The following is a 9,611-nucleotide window of genomic DNA, read 5'->3' as shown; positions in this document are numbered from 1 at the left end:
CGCTAAGTGTTTCATCGTAATCTGTCTGTTCTTTTTGTTCTGAGATAGTTTGCTGATAATCAGCCATAGTTGGTACTGCTTCTTCTGTACCTGTTTGTTGGTAAGTGTCTGTCTGAATATTAAAATTCCTTTGTCGTTTGGCTATCTCGGCAGTGGGCATGGGTGGTCTTTTACCTAAATCAAATTGTGGTCGGTTCATGTAGTTAATCTACTTAGTTTGGATACTTCTGTCAATGTCCATTGGTTCTGGTCGTGGTTGTGGTTTGGCAACCATAGGACGAGATGGTTGGTATATTAGTCGTTGTACGTTATGGTTATGTGCGAATTGGTATTTATTATTATTATTACTATATTAGTAAAATATGGCTTTTGTTGTGGTTGTTCAAAAAATTATTTGATTGTCTGGGATTCATAGTTGGGTTTTACAGTGTGTTAATTCTAGGTCGAATTGGTCTAGCTTGAAAATATGAAAAGTGAGGAGTCGGAACCTGACGTGGTACTAATATTGGTCTATTGGGTTAATTTCTAAATATGTTTTGTTTTCCCCTATTTGACGCATGATTGGTACGGTATGCTTAATTTTCTAACTTTAAACATAAATACAATGCAGTTGGTAAATCAACAGGCTCTTTCATGTCGAGAAGACGTGAAAGGTCTCCACGTAATCCGCGAATAAAGGTATCAAGAGCCTTATCCCTGTACAGGTTGGTTAATTGTTTTGATTCCCTACCTAATTCCATACAGCCTATCTTATCAGGATAGGAAGGATCAACGATAAATCTTTATAGACGGCCTGGCGGAGTTCTTCAACAGGCTGGTTAGAACCGAGTGCTATGATGGTCATTTGGTACTCTAAGGTACTCAAGTCCCTTTTGTCTGCATAGTGTAGCGTAAGCCATTTGGAGATGGCACTCCAATTTAAAGGTACGTTATACGATTCTAACGCAGTGTCTGTATTTCCAGTTATTTTATTGCGAAGAGTACGCAAAATACCAAAGTACTTTGCAGTACCAACTGTATGTTCGTATGTTCTTAAAATTCTGTCTACACTTTTTTTCCATGAGCCAAACTCGGCTGGGTAACCGGAAAATTCTCTTAGACTTTTTACTATATCGGGCACTTTGTCTAATTCTCTTAAATTACCTAGGTGCTCTTGGTCAAACCCTTGACATTCTACATTAGTAAAATCAAATATTTGATTTTGAGTTGTAACAAAAAAAATATAAAACTTGCCGAATGGCATTCGTTAAATCGCCAGGTTGTGTTATATTTCTACTGTTTTAGTATGTCACTTGTCTTTGTATCTGTCTTTGTCGTTGGTGGGGATTTTCTTCAATATTAATCAAATTGTTTGGATTAGCCATCTGTTTTTTCAAAACTTAATTTAAGTATTCTAACTTCCTCAAGTTTATTACCGATTCGCCTTAGTCAATCAATCAATCATTCCGATCATTATCTTTATACCCTGAACAGGGTATATTAAGTTTGTCACGAAGTTTGTAACACCCAGAAGGAAGCGTCGGAGACCCTATAAAGTATACATATAAATGATCAGTATGTTGAGCTGAGTCGATTTAGCCATGTCCGTCCGTCTGTCTGTCTGTATATATACGAACTAGTCCCTCAGTTTTTAAGATACCCTTTTGAAATTTTGCCTAGGTCATTTTCTCTTCAAGAAGCTGCTCATTTGTCGGAACGGCCGATATCATACCACTATAACATATACATAGCTGCCATATAAACTGAATGATCGGAATAAAGTTCTTGTATGGAAAACTTTGACATTTGACAATGTATCTTCACCAAATTTGGTATGGATTATTTTCTAAGGCAACAATGTAATCACCGAAGAAATTGGTCAGATCGGTTAACTATAGCATATAGCTACCATACAAACTGAACGATCGGAATCAAGTTCTTGTATGGAAAACTTTCACATTTGACAACGTATCTTCACGAAATTTGGTATGAGTTATTGTTTGTAAAAATAATGTAATATCAGAAGAAATTGTTCAGATCGGCTTACTATAGCATATAGCTGCCATACAAACTGAATGATGGGAATCAAGTTCTTGTATGGAAAACTTTCACATTTGACAATGTTTCTTCACCAAATTTGGTATGGATTATTTTTTAAGGCAACAATGTAATCACCGAAGAAATTGGTCAGATCGGTTAACTATAGCATATAGCTACCATACAAACTGAACGATCGGAATCAAGCTCTTGTATGGAAAACTTTCACATTTGACAACGTATCTTCACAAAATTTGGTATGAGTTATTGTTTGTAAAAATAATATAATATCTGAAGAAAATGTTCAGATCGGTTAACTATAGCATATAGCTGCCATACAAACTGAATAATCGGAATCAAATGCTGGTATGGAAGACTTTTGCATTTGACAAGATATATTTACGAAATTTGGTATAAATTATTTTCTAAGGCACCAATGTAATCTGTGAAGGGTATATTAGCTTCGGTGCAGCCGAAGTTAACGTTTTTTCTTGTTAATTATTATTGTTGTTTTTTGAAGTGAAAACTTCTTATGGCGCGTTGGGCACTTTTGTGGGTGAACACTTTCAGCCGTTCTCGGGACAGATGAGATTTTACACAGATATACTCCGCGTGTATTTTTATAATATAATGGGTTGTCAAAAAAGTGTTGCGGTATTTTTATTGATTTTTTTTTTTTGAAATTGAAATGAATTTTTGATGACTCATGCCCAGCTCTTGACCGATGCTACGGCTGCTACTATGCCGGTCTCTTTCGACCAATTCAGCAATTTTATCGCAATTTTCGACGACAGGCCTTCCGGAGCGTGGCGCATCTTCGACCACCTCTACACCAGAACGAAAACATTGTGCGGTGGAAATAGAAACTGTATCGGGTCCATAAACTGCAAAAATTTTATTGGCGGCTTGAGATGCATTTTTGCATTTATCGTAGTAGTACTGTAAAATATGCCGTATTTTCTCTTTATTTTGCTCCATGTTTTGCGACGCTATAACTCACGAACGACTTAAAAGAAACGACAATCAATAAAACACGTGTTAGCGCGTGAAATGAGCTTTCCAAAAAGGTATAACATGACCCGATGCGACGAATAAAACTAGAACTACCCGCTTTCAGCGCCAACTAGCGAAAGTACCGCAAGACTTTTTTCACAACCTATTATGTATGCTATACGCGCTCTTTGCATGGGCATTGTTCGTGCTCTCGCGACAGACGAGATTGAGAGTTTTTTATATTTATTTTATAAATGAACTAGCTGTTACCCTGTGCGTTTCGCTACACCTAAATCGATTAAAACTCTTAAGGGTTTTTACTTTGTGTTTTATTTATTGTTGTAAAACTGTTACTTATTTATAAAACATTTATAAAATATATTGGTATACAACATTTTTGGTTTTTCCACCTGGCGTGTAAATGAATAAGTATCTTGGTGTTCCCACTCTCGAGCATGCGACGAACAATTGGCCGTGGGTGAAGCACGGTTCTTCCAAATTGACGCCGCACACTTGAAACGTTTGAACTTGCGATTTGTTGATGGTCATCGCAAAGGCAAGACGTACTGGGAACTGCAAGCGCTTAAATTCAAACGGCATGTCCGTTGGAATCATAAGAATGCGTGGTAAGAGTACAACTTCACCTGCTGCCTTGCCATTTAGTATTGTTGCTTCAATCAAATTTGGCCACAATTTTTTGACTGAAAGTCTTGTGCCATTACACAAAGTCGGTGGCTTCAGATTTCGTAGAAGTATAATGGGTGAACCGACTTTCAGGGCCAAACGATGCGGTGGCAGACCGGGGGGATCCAAAGAATTCAAGAATTCAGTTTGATAATTGAGTACTTCGTCTTGATTTAAAACGCTATCAATCGATGTACATAAATGTTGTAGCTTCTCCTGGCAGTTTTTCTTGAATGGCAAAATTGACTTCGTTGACGTGTACATTTTTTGGTGCCAATATTGCGCGTTCACTTAAATAATCGTGGCGTTGATAGTGTTGAACAATATTCGGAAATACACATTCAATCAATTCTTCTTTCGATTGTAAAAGTGTACAAAAGTTGTTCGGCAATGTGATCAAACCGGTATCATCGATTGGTATTTTGCCTTCGCCAAAGTCCAACAACTGCTTCGAAAACGCCGCTGCGGATCGATCATTTTGCAGTTGGACTCGCATGTTAATGGTAAGGGTCAGCCTTTGAACATGTCTCCACAAAACTGACGATTTTAAACATACGTTTATTTCGTCGGCAGGAGTTGATCGAGGAATGACTGACAAAGTTTGCCGAAAATCGCCGGATAATAAGACTAATGCTCCGCCAAAAAGTTGTTGCTTTTGGCGTAAATCTTGCATTGTTCTATTGAATGCTTCTAATGTCTTTTTGTTAGCCATTGGGCACCGGCGGTCGTGCTAGAATATGCATATTTGAATTACATAAATAAAAATGGAAAAATTAACCTAAAACTACATCTTAAACTATGTATTTTACCTACACACGCATATGCAATAAGACCCACCAACAGTGTATTTGCGAACCGCATGGAAGCACTTACGAAACAATAACAATACTCACTTGCTTTGTATGTGTTGCACGGTCAGCAGAAAAACACAAAATCGGTTCGAATAAATGTAGCAAATCGATGGAATTAATAGCGGGATTCTGTAACCAGTCTCTAGTCTCTATTTGAGACATTTTGAGGCAAAGTCTCAATTTGAGACTAGTTACTATTCACTAAACAGTCTCTAGCGTTAGTCTCAAAATATTGAGACCTGGTAGTTAGCAGGTCACAAAACTAAAAAGAACTCTTGTCTGCCATTTTGAATATACTGAATAGAGATCATCATAGATATTAATCGATTGTCGTTTCTTTATATTTTGTAAGCAACTCAAACACGAAAAGGTTAAAAATAAATCAATTTTACATAAATTTCGTAAATATTATGAAACAAAGTCAACATATATTTTTATTTTCATTGATAATTATGTTTTTTGACTATGTTATAGAAAATTTAATATTTGTTATCGACATATTTATTTTCATTCAAGTGTAAAAACATCTCTGAATAATGAAATGTAATAGATTTTGTCACTGTCACTTACAGAATAGCAATATCATCTCAAGTCTCAAAAATTGTCTCTAACTTAAAATCTCAAATTTAGAGACTTGAGACTGTCTCAAGTTACAGAATCGCACGGTAAATCTGAAAAAAACACACAATGTTGAAACACTTTTTTTTACACACACCGCGCATTTTCAAGCGACAATCAATCCGCATGGCATCACATATGAAACAACAAAAATACTCACTTGTTTTGTGTTGTACGCAGAATGTTAATCACGTTGAAATCTGAGAAAAATACACACAATGTTGAAACATTTTTTTTGATACACTGAGTGCATTCGGAACACTTACGTTCTGTATGTCTTGTTAGCTTGACAGTCATCCATAGAAAGAACGAATGAGAGGCAAACACGATCAACATGCGATGTCAATGTAAAATCAAATGAAACACGTGAATCGCAGACAAGAACTGAATTCATTTATTATAGAAGCAAACTACATCATATATAGATACATATTATCTATTCTTACGGTAGATGGCGCTATTAACTTTGAACGTGATATTGTCGATACCAAATAACACCCCTACTTATCGCAATATTCACTAAAAAAATTTATAAAATATCAAATTTATTCTATAGAAACTATGCCAAGAAGCGACTTAAAATTATAGTGTTTTGTTGTACATAAACTTTTAGTTAAAATATCAGCCGGGATATCAGCTGTTGGCAAATACAGTATTTTAACAATCTTATCTTTCACTAGATCACGACAGAAATGATATTTGACATCAATGTGCTTTGTACGTTTGTGAAAGACTGAATTTGCACACAGTTTTTGTGACCTGATTATCATTATACAGGCTGATTGTGTACATTTTATTAGTTATTTCATATTGTAATTCCTTTAGATACAATGCTTCCTTACATGCCTCAGATAGACTAATATACTCTGATTCAGTGCTAGAGAGGGCTACACAATTCTGTTTTTTACATTCCCATGATATTACACCACTACATAATAAAAAACACATTCCAGTATACGATCTCCTTTCTATAGAGTTAGAGGCCCAATCAGCATCTACATATCCTGTTATTTCTGAATTACCTTCTTTTCAGTACTCTCTTTGCATATTCCCAATGCCCTTTTGTGTGGCAATTATTAACCCTTTCATGCCCGATGTTGCCTATAAGCAACATTTACATATATGCTTCTAAGTCCCGTTATATAAATTTTTTTGACGCGCGGTTTTTTGCATTATGTAGTAGGCGTTTTTTGTAGAGCGAATATTCAAAATCACGAAAAAAGGCGTTTACGCAAAAAATGTTTAAAAAGATCAAAATAGCTGTTTTATTGTAAAACCAAGGAAACAACATAAATAAATAAAGGTAATAAAGTTATTAATAATAAAAATAAATCATTGGAAAAGTGTTTAGTTTGTTTAAAATAATTTTGTAAAAGTGCTGTTGTCTATAGGCAACATCCTGTAACTAACGAACCAGGACACTAAGGACTTTTAAATTTTTATCATTTCATACTTGAGTTAATACTAACATATATCTCTCCTAAAAAATGTTTTAGCTTCACCCGTTTTAATTCGGGCATGAGAGGGTTAAATTGACTTACAAAACTTATAGAGTAACTAATATCTGGTCTAGTTAAGACTGACAAGTACATTAAACTGCCAATTAGTTGTTGATAAGGTATGTGATTATTTACACCTACTTCACCTTTACTTATATTTAGTTTGACCTCCATCGGAGTGTCAACAGTCTTACAATCATTTAAATTAAATTAACTCAAAAGTTGATCTGTGTAAGTTTCCTGACTTAGAGTTACATATCCTTTATCTTTATTAAACTTCACATTCATTCCAAGACATAATTTAACTTCACCTAAGTCCTTAATGCTAAACTTATTAGATAAAATCTGTTTCAAGTTCTTAGTTTCAATTTTATCATTGGAAACTATAAAGAAATCGTCAACATAGACTGTTACAATGGTTATACATTTGTTAATATATTTTATATACATACAAACATGGCTCAACTTTTGACCTTTTGTAACCATTACTCATCAAACAATCATCAACTTTTTTATTTCACGCTCTAGAGGCCTGCTTAAGTCCATAAATAGCCTTTTTAAGTTTCAATACTTTACCAACTGAGCTACTATTATCATAACAATCAGGTATTTTCATATAAATGTTTTCTTCTAAATCACCATTCAAGAAAGCAGTCTTTACGTCTAAATGATTAACATCTAAACCTGGTGAAAAAGTTTCTGTATAGTCTACTCCTTGTTTTTGGGTGAAACCCTTTGCGACTAGACGAGCACGGTAACGCACTTTGTTTTCACTATCATACTTTTTTCGAAAAACCCACTTGCACTGCACTATAGTACCATTTATTGGAACATCTACAAGTTCCCACGCTCTATTTTTCTCAAACGACTGTGATTCATCCTGCACTGCTGTTAACCACTCTGCTTTCTCAGGACCATCCAAGGCTTCTTGCAATGATATTTCACCCGTGAACATGTTATCATCTTCTACATGAGCACATACAAATCCAAATCTGTCTGGCTTTTGCCTATGCCGAGGACCACTTATTATGTTGGTATTGTTAAGTATTATAGACTCTACACTGTCTGTTGTACCAGATTCAGAGCTATCTAATGTGTCATCTCCACAAGGTTCATACAGTTCTCCACTTTCATCCATATTCAAGCTTTCTGACTGTTAAAGTGAATTTTCCTCAAGTATCAACTTTTCCTCCACTGGAACCATATTCATTGTTATAAAGAATACTATTTCCAAAGAATTTTAATACGAATATCTATTAATTGAGTTTTCCAAAGAATTGTTTGTCCAAGTGCATTTTCGCTAACGAAAATGCAACAGTTAACAAAATGTACCATTAATTCCGAAGAATTTTAATAATTTGTATTTATTGTTCATTCAAGTGCATTTCCGCTAACGAAAATGCAACAGTTAACAAAATGTATAATAACTTTATTATTATTAATTGTATTACTTTGCAAAATGCACAAGACACATTTCCTGAGAATCGTTATGCAAACATTTATTTTTAAGTTGTTACAAGAAAGCAAAATATTAGTATTTAAGAAAGCACGAAATAAAACGGAACGCTGATTATCGATTATACCTCCAACCCAGTTGTTTTATTTTTCGTTGTTCATCACTCCGGTGAAAAAAGTGGCGCAGTCGGTAGGATACCCGTGTATCCTTGTGTGTTACATAAGAAAGGATATTGAATATTTCTATATTCGTAAAGGGTAGAAAAAAAAAAAAAGAACAACGAATCCTTTAAAACATACAAAATAATTTTTGCAAAAAATTAAAGTGACATTTGAACTTCATAAGATTGAAGAAAGAATCCTTTAAAACATACAAAATATTTTTGCGAAAACGTTTAGTGAAAGTGACATTTGAACTTCATAAGATTGAAGAACGAATCTTCTAAGCATACAAAATAATTTTTGCGAAAAAGTTTAGTGAGAGTGACATTTGAATTTCATAAGATTGAGGAACGAATCCTTTAAAACATACAAATTTTTCGAAAGTAATACAAGAAAGGGGGTGAGGAAAAGGGTAAAAAAGATTTACTCTTATCGATGATAATTTCAGACAACAACCGAAATATAGAGATATACCCATATTAACAACTCATCAGCCAACTGCACATCCTAATCAACTTTAAACTCAACATAGTGACAAATTTTTTTTTCATCCTTGGAAACACATCCAGATCAACTTCAAACCCAACACAGAGCCAGACAGACAGCAATATAATATTCAACAACAACATCAGAAAGTGAGAATCCGATTAACTATATTATATATAATTATTATTATTTTTAAATATATGTAACTGAAAAAATTAGCATAGAGTAAGAAATTGAAAGAAAATTACTATATACGTCTGGAAAACAAGAAATCAAAAAGTTGCTAGAATTCCTACATAAAGTAACCTTGATAAAAACCCAAGCAAAGAAACATTATTGAAAACATTTTATTAGAGAGAATTTCTTTTTACTTCCTCCCGAACCTATAAAAAAAAAAAAAAAAAAAAAAAGGGGGAAACCCTTTAAAATATCTTATTAACTTACCTGAAGTGTGTGACGACTCAAGAGACCTACAGACATTCACCACAGTTATTAACCGAATACGCGACCTCATGGACAGAGATTAAAAACATACTACAGAATAATTTCGGGGATCGTCACCGACTAAACCTCGTACTGAGCAGTTGTGTTAGCGTCTTTCTCTGAGTTTATAGCTATTCATATAGCTCTCTTTTGGTGTTCTTTTTTTTGCACTACGGTCTGCTTACTTAAGTAACGCGATTAATACTTATTTTAAGTGAGAAATATAATCCAATACTTATATCAGTGGCCTCTGCGAATGGTAGGCACCTTGTCGTGGTGCAGGGGCTTAAACCGCAGCACAGCACAGCATCTCTCAGCCACCGGAGATGTTGCTGCAGAGCATCGCCCCCGGTGGCTGTCGGAG

The sequence above is a fragment of the Bactrocera neohumeralis genome, unplaced genomic scaffold, assembly GCF_024586455.1.
Source record: "Bactrocera neohumeralis isolate Rockhampton unplaced genomic scaffold, APGP_CSIRO_Bneo_wtdbg2-racon-allhic-juicebox.fasta_v2 ctg1245, whole genome shotgun sequence".
Taxonomy (NCBI): Eukaryota; Metazoa; Arthropoda; class Insecta; order Diptera; family Tephritidae; genus Bactrocera; species Bactrocera neohumeralis.
This window is presented reverse-complemented; position numbering follows the sequence as displayed.